Consider the following 23,160-nt stretch of genomic DNA (forward strand, 5'->3'; position numbering starts at 1 on the left):
CTTCTGGCGTCTAGTTACGGCTATTTACATGTAAATTTTTCGCGAGGAGGTTATTTCTCTACATGCGTTTCAAATATGTTTTCATGATAGGCTACATATACGGTTAGGTTAGGTGAAGCTGTTTGAAGAAGAAAGCTGAGGTGTTTGCCACAGAAATCTCTGGAGTGATACCGTATTTCTCCTAATCCAAGACTTTTTTTTTTTTTTTTTTTTTTTCCCCCTCAGAATCTCATGCGAAAACTCAAGGGTTGTTGCATTCGCGGCCTAACAGAAAGCTAATGGATACCACTGGCAACTACCGCGCTAACCACGCTGCTTCTTTTCACACGCGCACAGAACTCGTTGACAATAAACGACCGCCTCATTACTACACATCGCTAGCCGCGACAACCGGTTGTACAGAGCCTGTGTGTTTCTCAAATCTGCAGAATGGCATCAAAGCATGCGACCCTTCGAATTCTTAGAAAAGCCATGGCTACTCAGTGGCAGAGTCATAACGCATCTATTGATGCTTAGTGAAATTAAGGTTTATAGACAGCAGGAATATTTTCGCGATGGATAGTCGTATTGTAAAGATACGTGGAAAGGTATTGCCGGCAAATTTTCAACGGGTTCTAGTCGATATTATGATGCCAATTATAAGTTAATGTTTATTAAACACACGGAAATGTAGAATAATTGTGCAGCCGCAAGAAAATACGGCATAGGCCTAACTAAAGCCAATATTTGGCGTTAGCGTGAAGACAAAGAGCTAAAAAAAATGCGTATTATACAAAAAAATGCATTTAGTGGTCCGCAACAAGGACGCTTTAAAGAAGTCGAAGATGAAATTGTGAGGTATGTGCACGAAAAACGCAAGGGCAGAATGGCCATACCGTGGCGCAATAAACTCGTTCGTTGACTTTCAACGTTCGCGATTAGGCCAATACAACGCTAGCCGCTGAATTTGGCCGAACCCGGCAAGCGAGACGTGCGTGTAGCGGCAGCCGGTTATATCTGACGCTGCGTAAAAGTAACAGTTTTATAGACAGCAAGAATAATTTCCTGATGGATCGTTGTATTGTAGAGACGCATGGAATAGCTATTGCCGGAAAATTTTCAACGAGTTCTCTTCGGTATTATGATGCCAATGTTGAGTTAATGGTCCTTAAACCAGCGTAAATAAATAACTGTGCGGCCGCCATAAATAAAGAAATATGGCGTGACGAAAGTAAATGTTCGGCGTCTAAAAATGCGTAGGCCTACTGTAAGACAAGGCATTCATATGATTCTACAAACTTCTTTTTGAGCCTGATTTAAATTTTTTGAAGGAAAACGTGGGGTTCATCTTGGATTCGGAGATATACGGTACTATACTTTTTTCAGTATGAAATTGAACATACACTTTCACGTAGTATCGGATTACGAAAAATAACAAACAAGTATGCCGTAGTGTGGATATCATATACGGAAACGCAAGTTTTGAACAAACTGATTGCCGTTTCATACCGATTTTAAAGTGCATGAAGGGGTTTTCGACTTTTTAAAAACAATCGGATATAACGACTATTTTTATAGCGAGTAAATTTTTCGCGGTTATGAATTCTCGCTATAACGGACTTCTACTGTATTTGGCATTTGCTCTTATTAGCAAATGAATCTTCTTGATCCATAGTCTGCTAAAATATGTTGCTTGGATCCATTGTTTAGAAGTCAACTCGGACACCTGACGTATTGTCTCCGTGGGGTATGATAGAGTACCATCACAGGCTTCTAAGGTGGCTGCAGTTCAAATCCCAGCCAATGCATGTGGAATTCTTCAAGTGAAAAGTTGCACCCGCGTAGCTAGATATCAACATAAATCTGTAGGTCCTATGGTTGCGATCATGATATAAACAGTTGTATAAATACAAAAACACATAGGTTTGTGCTTGGATCATTTTGTCCCATTGATGACCAGTGTGAAACTAATCGGGACTACATCTGTTAGGATCTCCAGAAAGCTCACAGTACAAGTTATGCTAAATTTTGTGATCTAGTGGCTCTGAATGTTAATTGCTTTGACTAGGCAGGTTAAAAGTATTATTATTTAAAAAGAAATACAAATAATAGTGTGTATAATTAAATATTTCGGATTGTGAAAACTGCTTGCTTTTAATGCGTTTCTGTAATGAATGAGCTTTTGATGGTATTCTGAAAATTGAGATTTTTGAACAATTCTTTTCCTTACTCAGATCTATTGCTGGGGAAAATCATGAAGCCATCAGCAACTGAGAGTTCTAAACGTACAACTAACATCCAGTTTCCAATTGTGAGCCGAGCATCAGCCTGGTGAGAAAAGAGTTCATTTTATAGATATTGAATGGAAGTGAATACTTCAGCTAGTGGTTTATCAACCTATGAATAGGGAACGCATTGGATGGTATACTCTTCTTATAGTAAAGCTTCTGCTGAAGGTGCTGATAAATGTTGGACCTGTTGTGTTGTAAATACTGTAATAGTTACTGGTTTTTTGAAAGTGGGAAATACATTCAGAAAACTCAATTTAATTCCATAAAATGATGAAAACAAATTGAGGTATGATCATGTATGATCATCTTGTATGGACCATGTAAGAGCTGCTGATGCAAAACATGTCGCTATGCTTAGTTAACATTACGGTCACAAATAAAGGTTTTTTTTTTCCTTATCTCCAGAGGTAAAATAACAGATTCCTATAGAGGTAGGTGAACTAAAACTGAAAATTTGTTTTTATTGGTCTAGCTTTACATGTTTTAATAAATTATTATTATTATAATCATTGTGTGTTGATTTACCACCTAAATTGAATGTTAAATTGAAATTCTGTTTCAGTCAGAGCATTCCACGTGAGAAACCTTTAGAAATGGTTGCCATTTGACAGTTTTGTCTTGTAGCCCAAACTGCTATCCCTCCTCAGAAACCAGCTATAATCCTCATCATCCTAGAATTCCCTAGACCTTGATATTAACTTAGCATATTACAATTGTTTGAATGTTTAACTGAAATATCTAAAAACCATTCATCATCATCATAGGCATTTATTCGTCAACGAATATATAGTAAATAAATAGTGTCATTTGGACGTATTGTCATCTCAGATGGCTGAACAGTCAGATTTTGGATGCACAGATTTTATTGCAGTGACAGTGCACACTAGTTGTTGCAGCAGATGGTTGTGCAAGAACACCATCCCTCACATTCGCTCGTTCTTTCCTGTGGTTCCTCCTCTCAGCTTCTAATCTTCTCCTATCTTGTTCTAGATGTTCAACTCCGTTGTATACAATACTACGCCATTTGGGCCTATCCTCAGCTGTAGTTTCCTAGTTGACCGTATCAATATGGCACCTTTCGAAATTACACTTTAGAACAACCTTACTCATTTAAGTTGCCCTCCATGGTAATGCTGGCCATTCTTTCGTTGGGAGTACACGATTTTCTTTGGGAGGCATGTATCTGGCATGCAGACGATATGACCAGCCCAGCATAGCTGATGCCTGACTATCTTTGCCTCCATGCTTGTAGTGTTGGCTTCCACGAGGATACTAATGTTCGTTCCACGATCTTGCCGTTTAACTTCCAGAATTCTCCGCAAGCATCGTTGATGGTATCTTTCCAGGCATTTTAAGTTTCTCGTGTAAGTTGTCCAGGTCTCGCAATCATAGATAAGAGTAGGGATTACAACAGCATTGTAAACGTACAGTTTGGTTCTCACACTGATATGATTGTCAGACACTCCTCTTAGGAGATGACCAAAATCTGCACTAGCACATCTTAAACAATATGGGATTTCTGCATCAATGTTTGCACATGTTGACAGATGGCTTCCAAGGTGGGGAAAATGATTTATGTCCTGCAGAGATTGGCCAATGATTGTAATAGCAGAGTTCTCTTATTGGAATTTGGTACCGGCTGGTAAAGGATCTTCGTCTTATTAATATTAATTTCCAGTCTGATACTTTCATATGCTTGATTCAAAGCATTAAGGATTGATTGCAGATCATCCTCTGTGTTGTAACATTGTACATTGTCATCTGTATACTGAAGCTCTATAACTGACACTGAGGACACCTTGGTCTTAGCTCGCAGTTTCTTAATATTAAACAATTTCAATCAATTCTATACAGAAGTTCTACACCTGATGGCAGTTTATCATCCACAAGGTGTAATATCGTTGTAATAAATAGTAATAACAATGTTGGAGCAATTATACAACCTTGCTTGACTCCAGTAGAAATACGGAAAGGGTCTCCTGGTCTTGTATTGAAGAGTAGCAAACATGCCGTTGTGCAGCAGTCTGAGTACCTGTATGTATTTGTTTGGACATCCAATCAGAGCTAGAATTCTCCATAGAGCTTCTCGATTAACAGAATCAAACGCCTTGACATGATCTATAAAAGCCATTTACAAGGTTGGTTTTGCTCTGTAGGCTTTTCCTGCATTTGTCTTGCACTGAAAATCATACCAATTGTACTTCTGTTTGGGCTGAAACCACACACAGTGTGTCTGGTTGACACATTTCAGTCATTGGCAGTAGACAATTGGACAATACTCTAGCAAGAATTACTGACTTAGAGGAACTCATATGAGCAATGCGAATGACTACCTGCATAACTGATTAGGATAACAAATGCTTTATTTAATTTTCCTGATCGCACTTGACACTTTTTTGCTACAAAAATAAGTCTTTCCTATTACAAAATGGTTCATACCAAATTACGGAGGCAGCGAGAAGGATCTTCTTATGCCCTATTTAATCAAGTTTTCAAGTGGGGTCATGCAAGTTATTTAACATATTTTTTGGTGCCCATTACTGTCCAGGCCATCAATTTAAAACCAAAATAATCAAAATGTTTCTGTAATTTTCTGTTGGTTTTTTTTTCTCTGAGGTTTAGGTGTAAACTATCCTTAATTATAACAAAAACTATCTGAATATTTACTACATTGTGGCTGTCAACATCCCTGTCTTGTACAAAATGGTAATGCCTTGTTCCTTGAATTAAAAGATGTCACTGGCTTGCTCATAAGTATTGCACTCACTGAATTCATAAATGTTCTGTTCAGAATCATTTTACAGCTGTCCATTCAATCTTCCATTCCAAGCAGAAGTATACAGCTCAGTGCCTAATTGTGTAGGGCAGATCCTCGCAGTATACTTGTGGACTAAGAAGAAAATTAGGCAGATATTGAAGGGAAAATTTTCAGAACATTGAAATTGATTTAGTTACCACAACATATTAACCCGAAGCACAGTTCAAGAACCTACATCAAACTCGTAAGATTTCACTTTTAGAAAAGTTTACCCTATCCTGTTATTCAGCAATTGATAGAACTTTGAGAGTTGCCTCAACAAATATTGTGTATGTATTTCATGTCAAAAATGGGACAAACAAGTTCAGACATAAATCATCAAAGATAGGAATCTAGGAAAGAGGATTAATTCTTCAACATCGACATTTCATGTTTTCTAGCTCCATCCAGGTCAAGATGTTAACCCATTCACATACCATTTAACTGAACTTATTTATGCCTTGGTGTACCATTTATTTTCATTACTTTACATGATATTATCACAGACACTGAAAAGGCATGCTTTACAGCAACGTAATGAGAGGAAATATCCAAACTACTGTCAGATGTACTTTGTGAAGTCTTTATGAATATGGTAGGTCATAAAACAGTCATATTCGTGCATCGCCACCTTGCACCGGTGGCATTCAAATGAAGATTCCTTCCTCAGACCCCAGTTCACACAGACTTTTCATCTCCATGATGGGATGACCTTCTTCGTTGTTGGGGGTATTTTGGTCGGAAAGTGTCCCAGTGCCTCTCTTGAAGTCTTAGTGCTGTATCCCCAGGGCTTGGGTGCCTTATTTTGGATAGTCAGGCAAGGTCACACTTGCCAACAGCTGTTCGGCCAAATTGATCCGGAAGGTGGTAAAGTCTACTCGCTTCTTTTCAGGTTTGAGGAGGAGATGAATGATGTTGGAATTCAGAAGTGTCATGTCTAGCCTGTAGAAGTATATATTTTTTGTATCCTTTTACATACTTCCTCATCAAGGGGAATGATGCGAGTCTCTGGTCATGGGAATGAACACCACCCTTTCCACAGTTGTAGTCAACAACAAGACTGGGTCGGAACGTCGTTCTTCCATCATACATTACCACTTCAAGGTAATCTGGCCTTCATTTCATCCACAGATACAGGAAACCAGTGTTCCTTTCCAAATGACATTACCCTATGTATATCCTCGGCAGCCGATACAAGACATTTACTTGCATAAGCATTTACCTTCTTTGGTTAGATGTTCCCGAAAAGTCTGCTGTCAGAAATTCGTTCACAACTTGTAGTTCGTTCGGGCATTGTCCTAGGTGCCTTTGGAAAACACTATTTCACCACTTGCGATGCATGGATGATACTCTGGAGTATTACTTACGTGCTCCCAGTTCCATTCCCTATCGTGTAAAGCATGATTAGAAGCCGCTGGTGCGGCATCAGTTGTAGGCCTAAAATTCCGTGACATATTTGACGGCAAAACAGCACTTTGTTCGCCACTACCAGCGCTAAAGTTTCTATCACATGAACTACTTTCACTACTTTCCATATCCACTAAATTCTTCGTCGCTTATTTCTATATCAATGTCATTCTCTTCTAAAAATTCCCATATAATCGCTTCGTCACTCAACATGGAGGCAGCCATGATTTCGCTTACGATGAGGTTGCTAAGATACTGGTTATTCTTTCCACGAAATAACTGTACAGACGTGTTTATCGAATACATCAATGTAATAAAACAGTGATTCCATCTGTCAAGAGATTACCTTACTAATATCAAATCCTTTCACAAAGGAAACCGGCTTGGAGCGGGTCCAGAAATAAACACTACGTTCGGACGGAGAGATCCGTCTTTGTACCGGAGTGCAGTCGAGAGCCAGGACGGAGAGATCCGTCAAAGTACGTCAAGTGGTTAATGGCACCTTTCCATCCAACCTCTGTCCAATCACCATTGCTGCATCTCAACTGTGTTCCACACCAGGTTCCATTTTTATACTTTTCTTGTCGGTCCAAAAACATTAGTCTGGGTGTACCTCTTGTTCTCCTTCCTTCAATCTTAGCCTCCATTGTCTGCTTCATATTCTTTCCTCATTCGTTCTTTTAACTCCACCAGACCAGCTTTCTTTCTTTCTTTCTTTCTTTCTTTCTTTCTGAAGGCTCTTCTAATCAATTTCCCTGGTATCCTCATTTCTTACCCTGTACTGTATTGCCTTTACTATAATACTACTTTAAAACACAAGAACATATGAATTTTTTCTCTCCTTTCTTTTGATCTTCGTCCAGGTCTCTGATGCACATGTCAATCATCATCATCATAATCATCTTCCATTACTGTTGTCCAGCTTCTGCCGGGTTGGAATGTTCATGCCACATTTCCATCTTTTTCTATCCAACCACCGTTGTTCCTCCTTAACTGTGTTCCAATCCATGTTTCTTTTATTTATACTATTCTTGTTCATTTTGCAACACATTAGTCTGAGTCTCCCACTTGCCCTCCCACCTATCTGCTTTGGCATCCGTGCATTCTCTTAACATGCCTGACCAATCTGTCTGTCTCTCTCTCTCTCTCTCTCTCTCTCTCTCTCTCTCTCTCTCTCTCTCTCTCTCTCTCTCTCTCTCTCTCTCTCTCTCTCTCTCTCACACACACACACACACACACACACACACACACACACACACACAACACACACATGTCTTGTAAAGCTTTTCAACTCTAATTTTCCCCTGATGTCCTAATTTCCTGTCATACTTCTTACAAATTTCATTTTACTGGCCTGGATTTTATTCTCCTGTCTTTTTTGTCAAGTATCCAGGTCTCTGCTGGGCAGTAGTACATCTTATACTTCACCTCTTTCCACTTCATTTGTACTTCCTTCTTCAGTACCAGGTTTCTCAAAATGGTAAAATGCATTTCCCTGTTGAATCCTATTACTGAACTCCATGTCCAGCCCTGCATCCGTTCACTTCCCAAGTACTTGATGCCCTCCACAGTTTCAAGGCTTTTCCCCTTTACTTTCAGAATTCTTGTCCATTCCCTTTCTTCTCTACTCAACACCATTGTCATACTCTTTTTCCATGCTGATTTTCATTCCATAATTTTCAGTAATCTCACTCGACATGTTGAATTGCCCTTGTACTATTTTGCTCCCCACACCACAATAAGTTCACCGGACAAAAAATTAGTCGCCCCTGGAGAAATCATTAAGAGCATCATTTAATACCGTGTAACTCCGCCTCTGCACTTTATAACTGCATGGATTCGGTTAGGAAGCAAGCCCACAAGGTTGTGCAGGTATGTCGCACCCAGGTTAAGCCACTCGCTGAGGATTTCACCATGCAATTCCATCAAATTGCAGGAACGCTGAAGTTGGAATTTCACCCGCTGTTCCAACACGTCGCACAGATTTTCAATGGGTTTCAAGTCAGGTGGTTTTGCAGGCCAATTGAGATAAAATAGGGTGGGGGCGTGTTCGTAAAACCAGTCGCACGTGTCCAGCCCGATGAACTTCGCTGTTGTCAGCTTGAAAATCAGGAATCGATAGCATAATCATCATGCAGACGTTGACTGAAAGGCAATACGTGATCATCCAGAAGGTTTAAAACATGCTGGTTCATGTTAGTGTTCACCTCAGAGAGCAGGCCCAATCCATGGTACGGAAAAATACCCCCAAAACATCACAGACCCACCTCCAGCTTGAACCTGACCTTACACACATCCAGGATGAAATGCTTCATTTGGCCTTCAGTGCACTCACTGGCGTGCATCATTGAAATAAAGGCGAAAACTTGATTCATCAGACCACATTACATTCTGCCAATCAGCTACTGTCCACGCTCAATGATTTCTAGCCTGTTGAAGACACGCAGATTTATGTGCATGTGTGAGCAATGGCCTCTTGCAAGGTGACAGACTCATAATGTTCATTGCATGCAGTTCAAATTGCAATGTTCTCTCGCTAACAGGTGGGATGGACCTTCATTCACTGATTGCAGCAATTCCTGTCAGGTTTGGAAGCGATTTTGATTCACAGGGCATGAATGTGCCTCCGGTCCCTCTGTCGGGATCTTTTTCAGACCATAATTCTGACGTGTTTTGTGGCCACATGTAGTAAACCGCTGCTTGCAGACATGTTGAACAGGCCGCTAAAAAATGCCAACAAATCCAGCCACTTCATGCTCCATATGGTCATGGGCACGTTCAAACACAGTTCTTACCACTCTGTCACGTTGTTACATCTACCCATGTCACGTAGAGGCAGTGCGCATGTGGTTGAGCACAGGACTCGTTCACTGCTCCATCTGTACAAGCTTTATGGTCCATCTGTGCGTATGCACTAGGGCGACTAATATTTTGTCTGGTGAGCTTATCTGCAAATAGCATTACCTTCAGCTCCCTGTCCCCATATTTTACCTTTGTCTCATTCACAATTTCATCGTGAATATCAGTGGTGACAGCACACTTCCTAGTTGTAGTCCAGTTTCATTCCAAACCCACTCTGCCCGGGACACTGATGCAACAATTTTTGTACATTGTTTGCACATATTCTATCATTTGTTGTCCAAATCTTTTCCATATCTAGTGTTGATCATCAGTTTCAAAAGCAATATTGTTCTTCTTACAATTTTCCTTTCACCTTTCTTATATTGTTTTCTAGTACCCTTTCAAATTTTGTTGTTCATAAACACCGCACATGCATTAACGTTTTGATCTTACATTAGTATTAAGCCTGCCAGGAATATGTAAAGTTCTTGTTAATTTGTGTTCAAATGTAGCAGCGTGTTATGGGTCACTTTTTAGTCAGACTGGCAACAACAAACATTATTTTCAAATCTAGTCAATATGGTCACTTCGAATGACATTGAACTTCATGGCGCTAGATAATCCAAACGCAGCACTGAATTGAATTGTGTGGAAGTGATATTATTTTTAAACTCATTAGCAGGCCTACTTGATTTTGTAAACTCAAGGATATGAGCATATATGGCAAGATTATTCCAAACTATTTGTGATAGCTGACGAAGAAAATGTTCCTTTCTTGAAATGTATTTTTAATGTAGACAACAACTTCATTTGTTATTGTGTATCATCATTGTGCCTCGAAATACCTCTATGTGACAATGTTGAGGGGAGAAATACTGACCCACAGGATATGTATCACTTAGAATGAAAATTCGTTGATATAGTTCATGCAGTACTGAACCTTAAAATGCAGAACCTTTCTGGCCAGAGTTCTACAGAATGAAAATTCGTTGATATAGTTCATGCAGTACTGAACCTTAAAATGCAGAACCTTTCTGGCCAGAGTTCTAAGCTGAAGTATTATCACATACAAGTTTTTCTAGGTGCAGCAACAATATTTTCAGTATTAACAGGGCAAACTCAGTAAAGACCCCTCAAGTATTATGTTATAAGTCATTATAAAGTTTTCCACAGAAAAGGAATAAATCTTTGTCACAAATATGGTTGCTTAAAGAAACCCTTAAAAAGGCGCTTCCTGTTACTTTATTGTTGTAAAAGAAACTATTCCAATAAGCCAGACTAATTGGGATGCATTTTAATCTGTTGCCTAATCAAATTGCCTTGAGAATTTCTCTATCCCTTTCTAGCTTGAAATATCTATCTTCAGTCATTATTTCAATTTGTTTTGAAATTACTCTGACATGCCAGAAGTTGTGGAATAGGGGTCTAGTATCATGTAGGTCCTGCTCTAGTTCAGCCAAGTGCAGCAGCTCTTCGCGGTATTGATTCCACAGGTGGAAGAAACACGTGTGGAGAGATTCTAACCCATGCCATTTTGTTAACTACCCACAGCTTCCTATTATTTGTAGGTGCAGGGTCTTGGTTGTGAATGGACCTCACCATAACATCCCATAAATGCTTGACAGGGTTCATATAAAAAATTGACAAATTTCATTGTAATGGTCTGTATTGATGTAATGTAAGAACTTTATTTCATTTAAAGTGTCCACCTAATCAATACATGTAATTTTAATGTCTAAGCATAATACGGTACATGTTTAGTCTTACTGGAAGACTTCTTCATCCGTAGCATCTTACTAAAAATAACAACTTAAAAGTAAAATCACCGGGCGAGTTGGCCATGCGGTTAGTCTCGCAGCCATTAGCTTGCATCCGGGAGATTGTGGATTCGAGCCCCACTGTCGGCAGCCCTGAAGATGGTTTTCTGTGGTTTCTGTGTATTTAAAAATGCACACTTAAACGAACAATTAGAGTACAATCATTCTTTGTAAAAACTGTGTTAAAAACAGTTAGTGGCTGACTGTAGCTCGATTTGAGATTCAGTGTAGTGATTGTGTGTTTGTTGTTGATCTGTAGCCCAGGAGGTGGAAGAGAAAAAGGACCTCGCTGACTGTTGGTTTTATCAAATTGTCTGAGCACCTGAAGCTTTCAAAAAGAAACCTGGTCAATAACAAGTTCTGGAAAGAGAAGTTACTATTTTTAGTAAGAAGCTACTGCTGAAGAAGTCTTCCAGTAAGACAAAACATGTACTGTATTATGGTTAGACATTAAAATTACATGTAATATCACTTGTGAAGTGACTTGCATTGATTAGGTGGACACTTTAAATAAAATTAAGTTCTAAAAGACTCATATCATGCGAACGGTCGCTACAGCCTTCGTTGAAACTCTCCACAACACTCCTCAAACCAATTCTGGAGAGCTTGGACCCTATGACACGGTGCATTAACTTGCTGGAATGTCTCATCTTTGTGGGGCTACGTGAAGTCCATGGGGGGCTGCAAGTAGACACCAAGCAGCTCATAGTAGCAGTTACTGGTCAATGACCACTGGGTCAGCGGATCCAGTGTGTATGGTGGTGCCTTGTTGACAACTGGGGTCCATGGCTTTGTGGTGCCATGTCACCAGTCCTCTGGGGTCCAGTTAGCAACATTGCGCGCCCAGGTGAGATGCTGTGCCTGGTGCCATGGTGTTAACAAGGGCACACTGGTAGTCCTTATGCTCCCATATCCCACTGACATTAAAGAATGCTGTACTGACCTGCTGGATGTGTGTCATGTACCTCCTGCATTGAATGTGGATGTGATTTGAACCAGTGTGGCTAGTCTGTTACTGCAGAAAATGCTAGCCAGAGGCCACTAATCATGCTCATTAAGCATCTGTGGTCAGCCACTTTACTGTTCACTGTGGATGGTAATGCCTTCCATGAGGTATTTCTTATACACAAATGATATTGTCGATAGAGGCATGTTAAATATCCATACCGCTTTGACAGTGCAATGTGACCCCTACTATCGTGCCCCGTTCAAAAGACTAAATTCACCTCGCCTGGCCACAACCAGCAGAGATCGTGTTTATGCTTGAATCGCACCTGATACAGGTCTGAGTACTTCCAAGACATCATGGTATTTCAGTGTGTTTTAGTAACAGTTGAAGATATTTCAAGGCAAATTACAGTTATCTCCATTCTTTTCTTCCAGCAACCAGTAATATCTTATAAGCAACATAAGTAGTTGTGATTTTATCACTGGTATTTAGCTTTTATAATTGTCCTAGTTTTGTTGAAATTTAGACTGCTTAATATTTGCATTTTTTTAATTTGCTATTTAGAAGAAATTCAGCATTTTATTCCCACATTACATTTCTTTCCACCGGTAATACATTGTACAACAAAACCGAACACTTGACTTCAGTTTTGTGTTTTCTTTACTTGATTCAGTTAATCCAGTTTCTTTCTCTTAATAAAGCCAGCACACACAATAACATTAATAAGTCATAAAAAGAAAACTGGTCATATTGTCACAGCTGTTCATGAATAGTGGAATACCATAAAAATTGGTTCAGCTTCTAGGAAGAGGAGAAAGAGATCTAGTCTACCTTGCTGTGCTCCTGTGATAATACCATCAACTGGAAATGATTGTTGATTCAAATACTTGAACTATTGTGAGCTGCCAATTACTTGACACCAACAGAAGAGAGTTGTCCGGCTCCTTGGCTGACTCATTAGCATACTGATTTTCGGTCCAGAGGGCCTCGGGTTTGATTTTTGGGCGGTCTGGGATTTTAGCTGCATCTGGTTAATTCCTTTAGCTCGGGTGCTGGGTGTTTGTCTTAATATAAATATACACCTTGATTTACGTACAGCATATCACCTTACCAACTTCCACAGGAACTTGCAATATCGAATGGATCACTCCACGTATGATGATAAGTAAAGGCATCCAGCTGTAAAAATGTGTTTAATGAACAAGTAGTGCTGATTCCAAGTTATTGAGATAATGCCAGAAGGAAGTCTACATGAAAAGAGAGGCATTATTGATAGATTTCCAGTTTCCATTTCATTCCTTCATGCAGATGGTTAACTAATTGTACTTTCCCTTAAAACAATCCTTATTTCATCCGTACCTAATATGTAGGGCGCGGTACACTAAATTGCTTTTCACAGAATTTTATCTGCAGTGTGATAGCTCCAAGACAGTGTTGCTAGTTTCTTATTAAGGTGGCCATGGTTCATTTTCTGATCATATATGTTTTAGATTTTGAAATTAATTTGAACATTATTTGTTTTACATCCTGTTATCAATTTTTGTGGTTTTTGAAGACACCTAGGTGCTGGAATTTTGACATGCAGGAGTTCTTCTACCTGCCAGTATTTGTACAGACATGAACCTAGGATATTTGAGCACCTTCAGTACCACGAGATTTAGCCTGAATCAAATCTGCCACCTTAGATTCGGAAGACTAGTACTCTGCCATCTGACCCACTTAGCGAAGCATTTCTAAATGAAAAGTTAACCCTGTTGTTAGATTTCCATTAAGACTTAGTCTGATGACTTGCAAACACAATATCAATGATTGTGTAAAACTTTTAAGTCTGCTGTTTGTTGTGATTGCTACAAATTTCTACATCGGTTATGCAGTAAACTCTAGTAAAGATTTTAGGTATATGTTCTTTCATTCACTTGAACGTGCTGAAAAATTGACCAAGCCTATAAAATTCTTACTGGTAGGTAGATTTGTTGACACTTGTTGAAATGTTTTGTTCAATATCCTTCAAAATATTATTTCCACAAATGTAAAAATTGTTTGAGTGATGGTTAACAAATAATGAATTAACTCTCACAATTGGTTTTCCTTTTCAGGTTCAGCTTGGTCATCAGGGGCAATTTCTAAACTGAGGGTTGGAAAGCTGCAGTCAGACATGAAGATATCCATATCACCCCAAGTGTTCTGGTGGTCTTTTGTTAAGCTGTTCAACTCTGCCTTGGCATCAGAAAGGAACCAAATTATTATTATTTTTTTTTTTTTAAATGACAGGAAATGTCTATAGCGTCCTTGGAAGTGGACTGTGTTGAGACAAATCTTCACTATAATTGAACCAAATGTGGAAATGATAGTGAGCTAATGAATCTTGCGAGAGTGTGGAGAATACACTGAATGCTAAGAATCAGCTTTTTCTTTCAAACATGACAATTTAAATAATTATTTTAAAAAAAAGTATATTCAGTTATTGTTTTTCTGTTTTATATGCTGGGTGGATAGGTCTAATAAGGATTTATGTGGTGATATGGCAGTAAATCATTTTGCTTCCTTTTTTACAGTCGGGGATCTAAATCAATTTATAACTTGTGTAAGAGCTGTTACACAGAGATAAAGCTTTAAAAGGCCTAAATATCCAACATGTTTCATGTGCCATAAAAAGGCCTTTTTTTTAGGACTTTAAACAAGTTTAAATTTCAACATTTTAAGTTAAGATTTAGGTACTGTAGTTAACCTGTGCTGAAACTCGCTTCTTAAAACGCTTCTTTCTTACTGTAAGTTGGAAGAAGGAAATTTCTTATCCACCTAGTGTATAAATCTATGCATGATGTGTGTGTGTGTGTGCGCGTGTGTGTATATATATATCTGTATGTATGTAAAAAATGTATTATATATATATATATATATAAATTTTGAAGTTAAACATCTTCTGTGATTATTTTGTTAGTTATTGTATATTAGTAATTTTTGAAAACTTGGTGTGAGAGTTTTGAGCTTGTAAAGCATGGCATAAATGACTAATAAATGAGATTTGGTGATCATATGATGTTTGCTGTAATTGTTTAAGTAAATACTCTGTAAAGCACCTCTCCTTTACCTGAATTTTTAGTACTGAAGGGCAATGTTGTCGCTTGAGACTCACGAGATTGAAGTCGCATATCTCAAGACCGAATCTCCCATGCTGTGATCTGTGCCACATACCCATAACTACGAGCTTAATAGTATATCATCAGCAGTTATTGCGCAAAGTAACGTTCTCACATGGAAATGTGTGGGCTGATAAATTTTGTCAAAAGACTGCACGTTTAACTATGAACCCCCTTAATACAACTAACGAAAGTGAAAACAGAATGTGATTATCTTAAAAGGTTCAAAAGTTATTTGGGGTGGACATCTTAGCTGAATAATCCTGTATAATTTGTTAGTAACTGTAGATAGGATGTACACCTACCTGGATACCTTGCAGTTGTTGGCGACAAGGTAGCTTCTTGTGGTGCAGACTGAGCCAGAGGTGTTCTCTATGATGATTCCCCTTCAGTGATATGTGTTTTTAAGTGCCAGATCATTCCAGAAGTATTTCTGCTGGTGTATTTTACTTCTTTTGAACAAAATGCACAGCGGGCTGTGCTATGTGGCATCTCTTCAAAATAGTCCCACGTCCACGACTTACATCGTGTTTCAGACAGCGTCTTAAAGTTGTCATGCACAATAACGCACAATTACACATAGAACAGTCATGTACTGAAGTACCTAACTATGACACGAATACACTAGACCATTGTAAGGAATTATTTCCTTCGTCATCGTTATGTCAGTAAACCCAAGCATTTGTCAAATGGATATTAAATGTGGGGTCTGATAAATTTTGAGTGACAACAATGTACACCTACAGTAGCAGTCATTTTCTGTACTTAGCCTAGTCATTCGTGTACTTACCGCTGCATACAATACCAGAATGCATATTCTTTATAATTATGTTTTATTGCATCAGTAATAGACCTTTGTAGAAATGAACAGCCTAGTCGCTCGACACATATTTACTGAATGGAGAAGGCCGTTGGTTGGCTATTCGCATTCTCGGCACAAACAACATTCAGCTCTGTCTACCTGTAAGCCTATGACCTGCTGCTCGCCGCACAATGTGGGGACAAGGCTCTTGAGATCTCTCGAAATTTCTTGCGAGAAAAAGGTGCTTGCGCAAGTCTCGAGAAATCTCGAGACCCCATCTCAGACAGCCCTTCACTAATTTTTAGAGATATTGTAAGGACATCGTATGAAACAAAAAAAGAAGCAACTATTTAATTTGAAGTTATGTTCAATACTTACTGTTGTACGATATGTAACCATGATATATACAAATATACCAAGACAATTTAAAAAAAGAAACACTCCAGGATCTTTTTATGTTTTGTTTTACCTTGATATGTATAGGAGGAGGATTGATCCCTTCTCTTACAACTAAAACGTTTGGAAGTACGGACTAGAAAAATGCTTAATAAACACATATTTTGTAGCACAATAAGTTTCGACAGTGACATCTGTATTTCCTTTGTCTTCCTTCTCTTTCAGAAAATATTTCAAAGGCTATAATGTGCATGTCATGTTACATTACATCTTCAGTGGACATATATAAGCCAAATATAGTGCCTGTGGTGTGAGGACAATAGATGTACAATAAAATACTTGGAAGTCATTTGGACATCTAAAATATTTGAAATATCTGTAAGTTGATTTTAGCCTTAATTCATGAATTTACCGAGCTCAGAACACTTTAAGCAAGCCTCGGACCTATGGGAGTAATGGAGTCCCACTCCCATTTGACAGGCGAGGTACTCCTTGGAAACAACTTGGCGAACGAAATGGAATTCGATGGGGAGCTATCAATATTAATGGGGCTTATGGAAGAAAGAAGGTAGAACTGGCCGAGTCAGCAAAGAGGATGCATCTGGATGTGCTAGGAGTAAGTGATATTCGGGTAAGGGGAGATAATGAGGAAGAGATAGGAGATTATAAAGTGCACATGACGGGTGTTAGAAAGGGAAGGGCAGAGTCTGGGGTAGGGCTCTTTATCAGGAATACCATTGCACGCAACATAGTTTCTGTTAGGCACATAAATGAGCGAATGATGTGGGTAGATTTGTCAGTGGGAGGAATTAGGACAAGAATTGTGTCCGTGTATTCACCATGTGAGGGTGCAGATGAGGATGAAGTTGACAAGTTTTATGAAGCATTGAGTGACATCGTGGTCAGGGTCAACAGCAAGGATAGAATAGTGCTAATGGGCGATTTCAATGCGAGAGTTGGGAATAGAACTGATGGATACGAAAGGGTGATTGGTAAATGTGGGGAAGATATGGAAGCTAATGGGAATGGGAAGCGTTTGCTGGACTTCTGTACTAGTATGGGTTTAGCTGTTACGAATATATTCTTAAAGCATAAGGCTATTCACCGCTACACATGGGAGGCTAGGGGTACCAGATCCATAATAGACTATATCTTAACAGACTTTGAATTCAGGAAATCTTTTAGGAATGTACGAGTTTTTCGGGGATTTTTCGATGATACAGACCACTATCTGATCTGTAGTGAACTAAGTATCTCTAGGCCTAGGGTAGAGAAAGTGAAATCTGTCTGCAAACGAATAAGGGTAGAAAATCTCCAGGACGAGGAAATTAGACATAAGTACATGGATATGATTAGTGAGAAGTTTTGAACAGTAGACAGTAAGCAGGTTCAGGATATAGAAAGTGAATGGGTGGCATACATGGATGCTGTAGTAGAAACGGCAAGGGAATGCCTAGGAACAACTGTGTGTAAAGATGGGAAAAGGTGAACTTCTTGGTGGAATGATGAAGTGAGAGCAGCCTGTAAACATAAAAAGAAGGCTTATCAGAAATGGCTCCAAACAAGGGCCGAGGCAGACACGGATTTGTACGTAGATGAAAGAAACAGAGCAAAACAAATAGTTGTTGAATCCAGAAAGAAGTCATGGGAAGATTTTGGTAATAACCTGGAAAGGCTAGGTCAAGCAGCAGGGAAACCTTTCTGGACAGTAATAAAGAATCTTGGGAAGGGAGGGAAAAAGGAAATGAACAGTGTTTTGAGTAATTCAGGTGCACTCATAATAGATCCCAGGGAATCACTGGAGAGGTGGAGGGATTATTTTGAACATCTTCTCAATGTAAAGGGAAATCATCATGGTGGTGTTGCAAACAGCCAAGCTCATGGGGAGGAGGAAAATGATGATGGTGAAATTATGCTTGAGGAAGTGGAAAGGATAGTAAATAAACTCCATTGTCATATGGCAGCAGGAATAGATGAAATTAGACCTGAAATGGTGAAGTATAGTGGGAAGGCAGGGATGAAAAGGCTTCATAGAGTAGTAAAATTAGCGTGGAGTGTTGGTAAGGTACCTTCAGATTGGACAAAAGCAGTAATTGCACCTATCTATAAGCAAGGGAACAGGAAGGATTGCAACAACTATCGAGGTATCTCATTGATTAGTATACCAGGCAAAGTATTCACTGGCATCTTGGAAGGGAGGGTTCTGATCAGTCGTTGAGAGGAAGTTGGATGAAAACCAGTGTGGTTTCAGACCACAGAGAGGCTGTCAGGATCAGATTTTCAGTATGCGCCAGGTAATTGAAAAATGCTACGAGAGGAATAGGCAGTTGTGTTTGTTTCGTAGATCTAGAGAAAGCATATGACAGGGTACCGAGGGAAAAGATGTTCGCTATACTGGGGGACTATGGAATTAAAGGCAGATTATTAAAATCAATTAAAGGCATTTATGTTGACAATTGGGCTTAAGTGAGAATTGATGCTAGAATGAGTTCTTGGTTCAGGGTACTTACAGGAGTTAGACAAGGCTGTAATCTTTCACCTTTGCTGTTTGTAGTTTACATGGATCATCTGCTGAAAGGTATAAAATGGCAGGGAGGGATTCAGTTAGGTGGAAATGTAGTAAGCAGTTTGGCCTATGCTGACGACTTGGTCTTAATGGCAGACTGTGCCGAAAGCCTGCAGTCTAATATCTTGGAACTTGAAAATAGGTGCAATGAGTATGGTATGAAAATTAGCCTTTCGAAGACTAATTTGATGTCAGTAGGTAAGAAATTCAACAGAATTGAATGTCAGATTGGTGATACAAAGCTAGAACAGGTCGATAATTTCAAGTATTTAGGTTGCGTGTTTTCCCAGGATGGTAATATAGTAAGTGAGATTGAATCAAGGTGTAGTAAAGCTAATGCAGTGAGCTTGCAGTTGCGATCAGCAGTACTCTGTAAGAAGGAAGTCAGCTCCCAGACGAAACTATCTATACATCGGTCTGTTTTCGGACCAACTTTGCTTTACGGTAGCGAAAGCTGGGTGGACTCAGGATATCTTATTCATAAGTTAGAAGTAACAGACATGAAAGTAGCAAGAATGATTGCTGGTACAAACAGGTGGGAACAATGGCAGGAGGGAACTCGGAATGAGGAGATAAAGGCTAATTTAGGAATGAACTCGATGGATGAAGCTGTACGCATAAACCGGCTTCGGTGGTGGGGTCATGTGAGGCGAATGGAGGAGGATAGGTTACCTAGGAGATTAATGGACTCTGTTATGGAGGGTAAGAGAAGTAGAGGGAGACCAAGACGACGATGGTTAGACTCGGTTTCTAACGATTTAAAGATAAAAGGTATAAAACTAAATGAGGCCACAACACTAGTTGCAAATCGAGGATTGTGGTGACGTTTAGTAAGTTCTCAGAGGCTTGCAGACTGAACGCTGAAAGGCATAACAGTCGATAATGATTATGTATGTATGTATGTATGTATGTATGAATATCCATTAGAGGAGATGGTAAGGGCAATTCCACCAAAAGAGGATATAGCATGTAAATTGAACATTTGAAAGTCTGAGTGCAACAGTGGTCTCACCTGTTTTTTTTTTTTAAACAAAGATATTTTACAGCAAATTTGACATAAGCCAGTTTTTCATATTTTACTATTACGTCCATTTAATTTCCATCAGTACTTAGTCTGAACCATGGTAATCTTCTATACATTAAATAAACTGTCTTAAAATGAAATTAAAAGGCTAAAATTAAATAAATGTAAGTACTTGACACACCATGGTATGGGTTAGACCATTGTTGCACAGAATTATAAGACTGGATGTCAGATAAACATTTTCTACTTCAGAACATAGCATTAAAAATACCTTTCAGAAAAGTACTTATATTAACTACTCTTGTATTACTGGCGCTTCAAAGTATCATAACATGTAAAAGGAAATTTTAGAAATGGAAATAGTTTAAAAAAAGATTTTGATGAAACATAACCAGGTGTATCAAAGCCATCATCATCATGATTATGTCCTTCCTGATCAGCATCAGAAGCGAGACCATTGAAGAAAGCATGATGTATAGGTGTCACATATTTTAGCAGCTCCTTAATATCTTTCAGTTTACTGGCTTTGATTGGCCTTGGAGTTTTGCACTTTACAGGGAGCATAATGATAGCAAGATCAAAAGTGTGTTTCTACGTATTTTTCCCCTAGTAACATTTACTGAACTGTAACCCTCTAGTTGTGATTGTAAATGTTTATAGAAGTATTTCAGTGGGTGTTCCTTAGTAAATTTCAAACATGAAATTCTACTAAAATTAACTACAGCTTTATCTTCTTCAGAAAACTTTCTATTACACATTTTATCCACTAGTGGTTGTGCTGAAACAGTCATGCTGCTTCATTTCTTTTACCTTGAATGGATGTGTAAGTCTTGATTGTGAGATTACACTGACCCATTCTGAAGGAGTAAATACATACTTGTGTACCTTTTTTCTCTTTTCAATAAGAGCAAAGTCTTTGTCGCAGGGTAAATAGCTGTGGCCATAGAAAAGATATTTATGCTCCACAGATTCAACCAAAAGTTTGTGAGTAATATGTAGCCAAAATGCAAAAATGGTAATGTTCTTGTTCTGACCAAAGCAGTTGTTTGAATATACAACTAATGTTTTAATACCCTGCAGGTGTTCATCACAAAATTCACCCAAACAAGTAATGATCTCATCTGCACCCCTTCCTGCATAATTTTCAGGCCACACATACATATAAACTTCATTACTTGTGCAGTCATGTATACAAAAGTTATATGTCCATAACTGACGCTTATAAAATACTTCATTAGTGTGAAGATGAGGGGTCAGTAGTGCTTGTTGTGTATCAAATGTAATAACCTTCAATCATTGACTTCTTTTGACCTTTTAATGTCATCCTTAAGATTTTCATAGGCCTGTGTAGCTTTTCTTTGGTGCAGTTCTAAATCTGCTTTTAATGTCATTCTACCTTCCTCCTCATCTGCACACTCTAGCTTAGCATTTAACACATCACATGTTTTACGAGTGTCAATTGCAGGCTTTTGGAAAGAAAGGTTAAATTTGGTATTGAAAATTGTCTATACATATACTCACAACAGGTTCTTTCTTATGTTCAGTTTTCATCCATTCTACATACAACAAAGTCTAGATACATTTAACCCCTCTGGAAGATATCTTCTGTAAGAAATCACTTTCACTGAATATGAGTTCCACGTTTAGGGATGGACTCAATATGTTCCTGAAGATATTTTTCTTCTGTTTTCAGTAGTTTTATTAGGTCTACAGGTACTGTTGTGTTTTCCCCTACCATCATGTTTGGGAGTTCCTTCCACCTGTCTTGTGGAAACACGACTCAGTCCACCATTACTTATTCCCAGTAACAAAATGAAGGCTTCTTTACAAATTTTCCTGAACACAAAATATTCTCGATAAAATTGACGTCTGCTGTTTACTTTATCTTCACCATAACGTTCGTTTACATTACTCACTTTTACACTACTACTTAAAGATGCATTTTGTAGAGCAAAATCTCCTAATCTCCAAAACCTTTCAGAAATTCCCTTTCTGTTGTTCTCACTGATCCCTTCATAGCACTTATTTACAAAGTTACATGATGGACCTTGTCTCTTGGCAACTGCCTTTCCCGTATGACCGACATTGTTCTCTAGGGTTTCTTTTTTTCTTCCTCTTATTTCTAGCCCACATTTATTCATTTCTTGTCCTCTTTCAACTTCTAGTACTGTCCTTTTCCATTGAATTTTCATCAGAACTATCACATCACTAACAACACTAACACCGTCAGCCATTTTGTTTGTTTGTGCACGTGACCTCGTATACCATTTCTGATAGGCAGAAGTGGCTTAGACCACAGTTGCACTAAATATTCATTGCTTTCTTTCGAGGGCAAAAAATAACATAGCTGCCAGCACACGAGAAACGACTTTATTCATTATATATCGATTGTACTATGTAGTTCAAAGCTAATAACAGATGGCACAATTAACTCAATTGCGACATTGGGGAGGGTTAGACCACTGTTGCGCACAGCCTTTCATTTATAAACCAGAGCAATATTGTGATATGCTGAAGTGTATAGTTGTGTGCTTGTTTAGTCAGTGACAGTAAGTCTGTGTTATTGTGAGCTTCAGTCACAGGGATTCTACATCTTTGTTGTTTCTTGGTGCCCTTGGATTTTTTGCTGCACCCAAGGTCAGAATGTACGCCTAACACAACACTTCGATTAATATGGTTAGGTTGCTTACCGATGTAAAATATGAACTAGTTTCAAAATCAGAAACTTAGCACACATTTTGAACGATCTTTGTAATTAGAACAACAGGTCAGCCAGATGTTCATTGCACATCTTCTTAAATCTTGTTATCAATCAGGATACAGCCATCCTCATTTCTTGTTCCACATTGATTTTTGGCCAATACTTGCCCTTCCTCACAGCAACTGCCGACAAACTAGCTTCACACAAATACGTTGCAAATAGAATGAAGATTTGCAGAGCTTTACCGCTTAACAGTGGAATCTTACAGACATCCAGATCCTAATAGAGTATATAAAGCATTATGTGAGACTGTAATCATTAAGAGGGGAATTAGTTAAGGTAGCGTTATCGGACCGTTCAGGGGTGCCTTGTGAGGTAGTGCTGGTGTGCCATGGCACCACCAGTCTAATCAGGAAAGAATAAGATTCTTTCTCTCATAGACAGTTATAC

General features: G+C 38.8%; 1 protein-coding gene across 3 annotated transcripts in view; it reads left to right on the forward strand.

Moving 5' to 3' along the window:
- The window catches only part of LOC136864302 (vacuolar protein sorting-associated protein 26B-like), a 385,738-nt gene that overhangs the window by 331,211 nt on the left and 31,367 nt on the right, over nucleotides 1–23,160 (forward strand). The window contains exons 8-9 of one of the 3 annotated variants that reach the window (XR_010859291.2): nucleotides 2,214–2,310; nucleotides 14,178–14,315. The exons of 1 other annotated variant lie outside the window; for it this stretch is intronic. The gene's annotated coding sequence lies outside the window, so the exon portion shown is untranslated. Of the gene's footprint in view, nucleotides 1–2,213; nucleotides 2,311–14,177; nucleotides 14,316–23,160 lie in introns of those variants that run through there. One more of the 3 variants, XM_067141107.2, reaches the window with a different exon arrangement.

Source organism: Anabrus simplex, chromosome 2 (assembly GCF_040414725.1).
Source record: "Anabrus simplex isolate iqAnaSimp1 chromosome 2, ASM4041472v1, whole genome shotgun sequence".
NCBI lineage: Eukaryota > Metazoa > Arthropoda > Insecta > Orthoptera > Tettigoniidae > Anabrus > Anabrus simplex.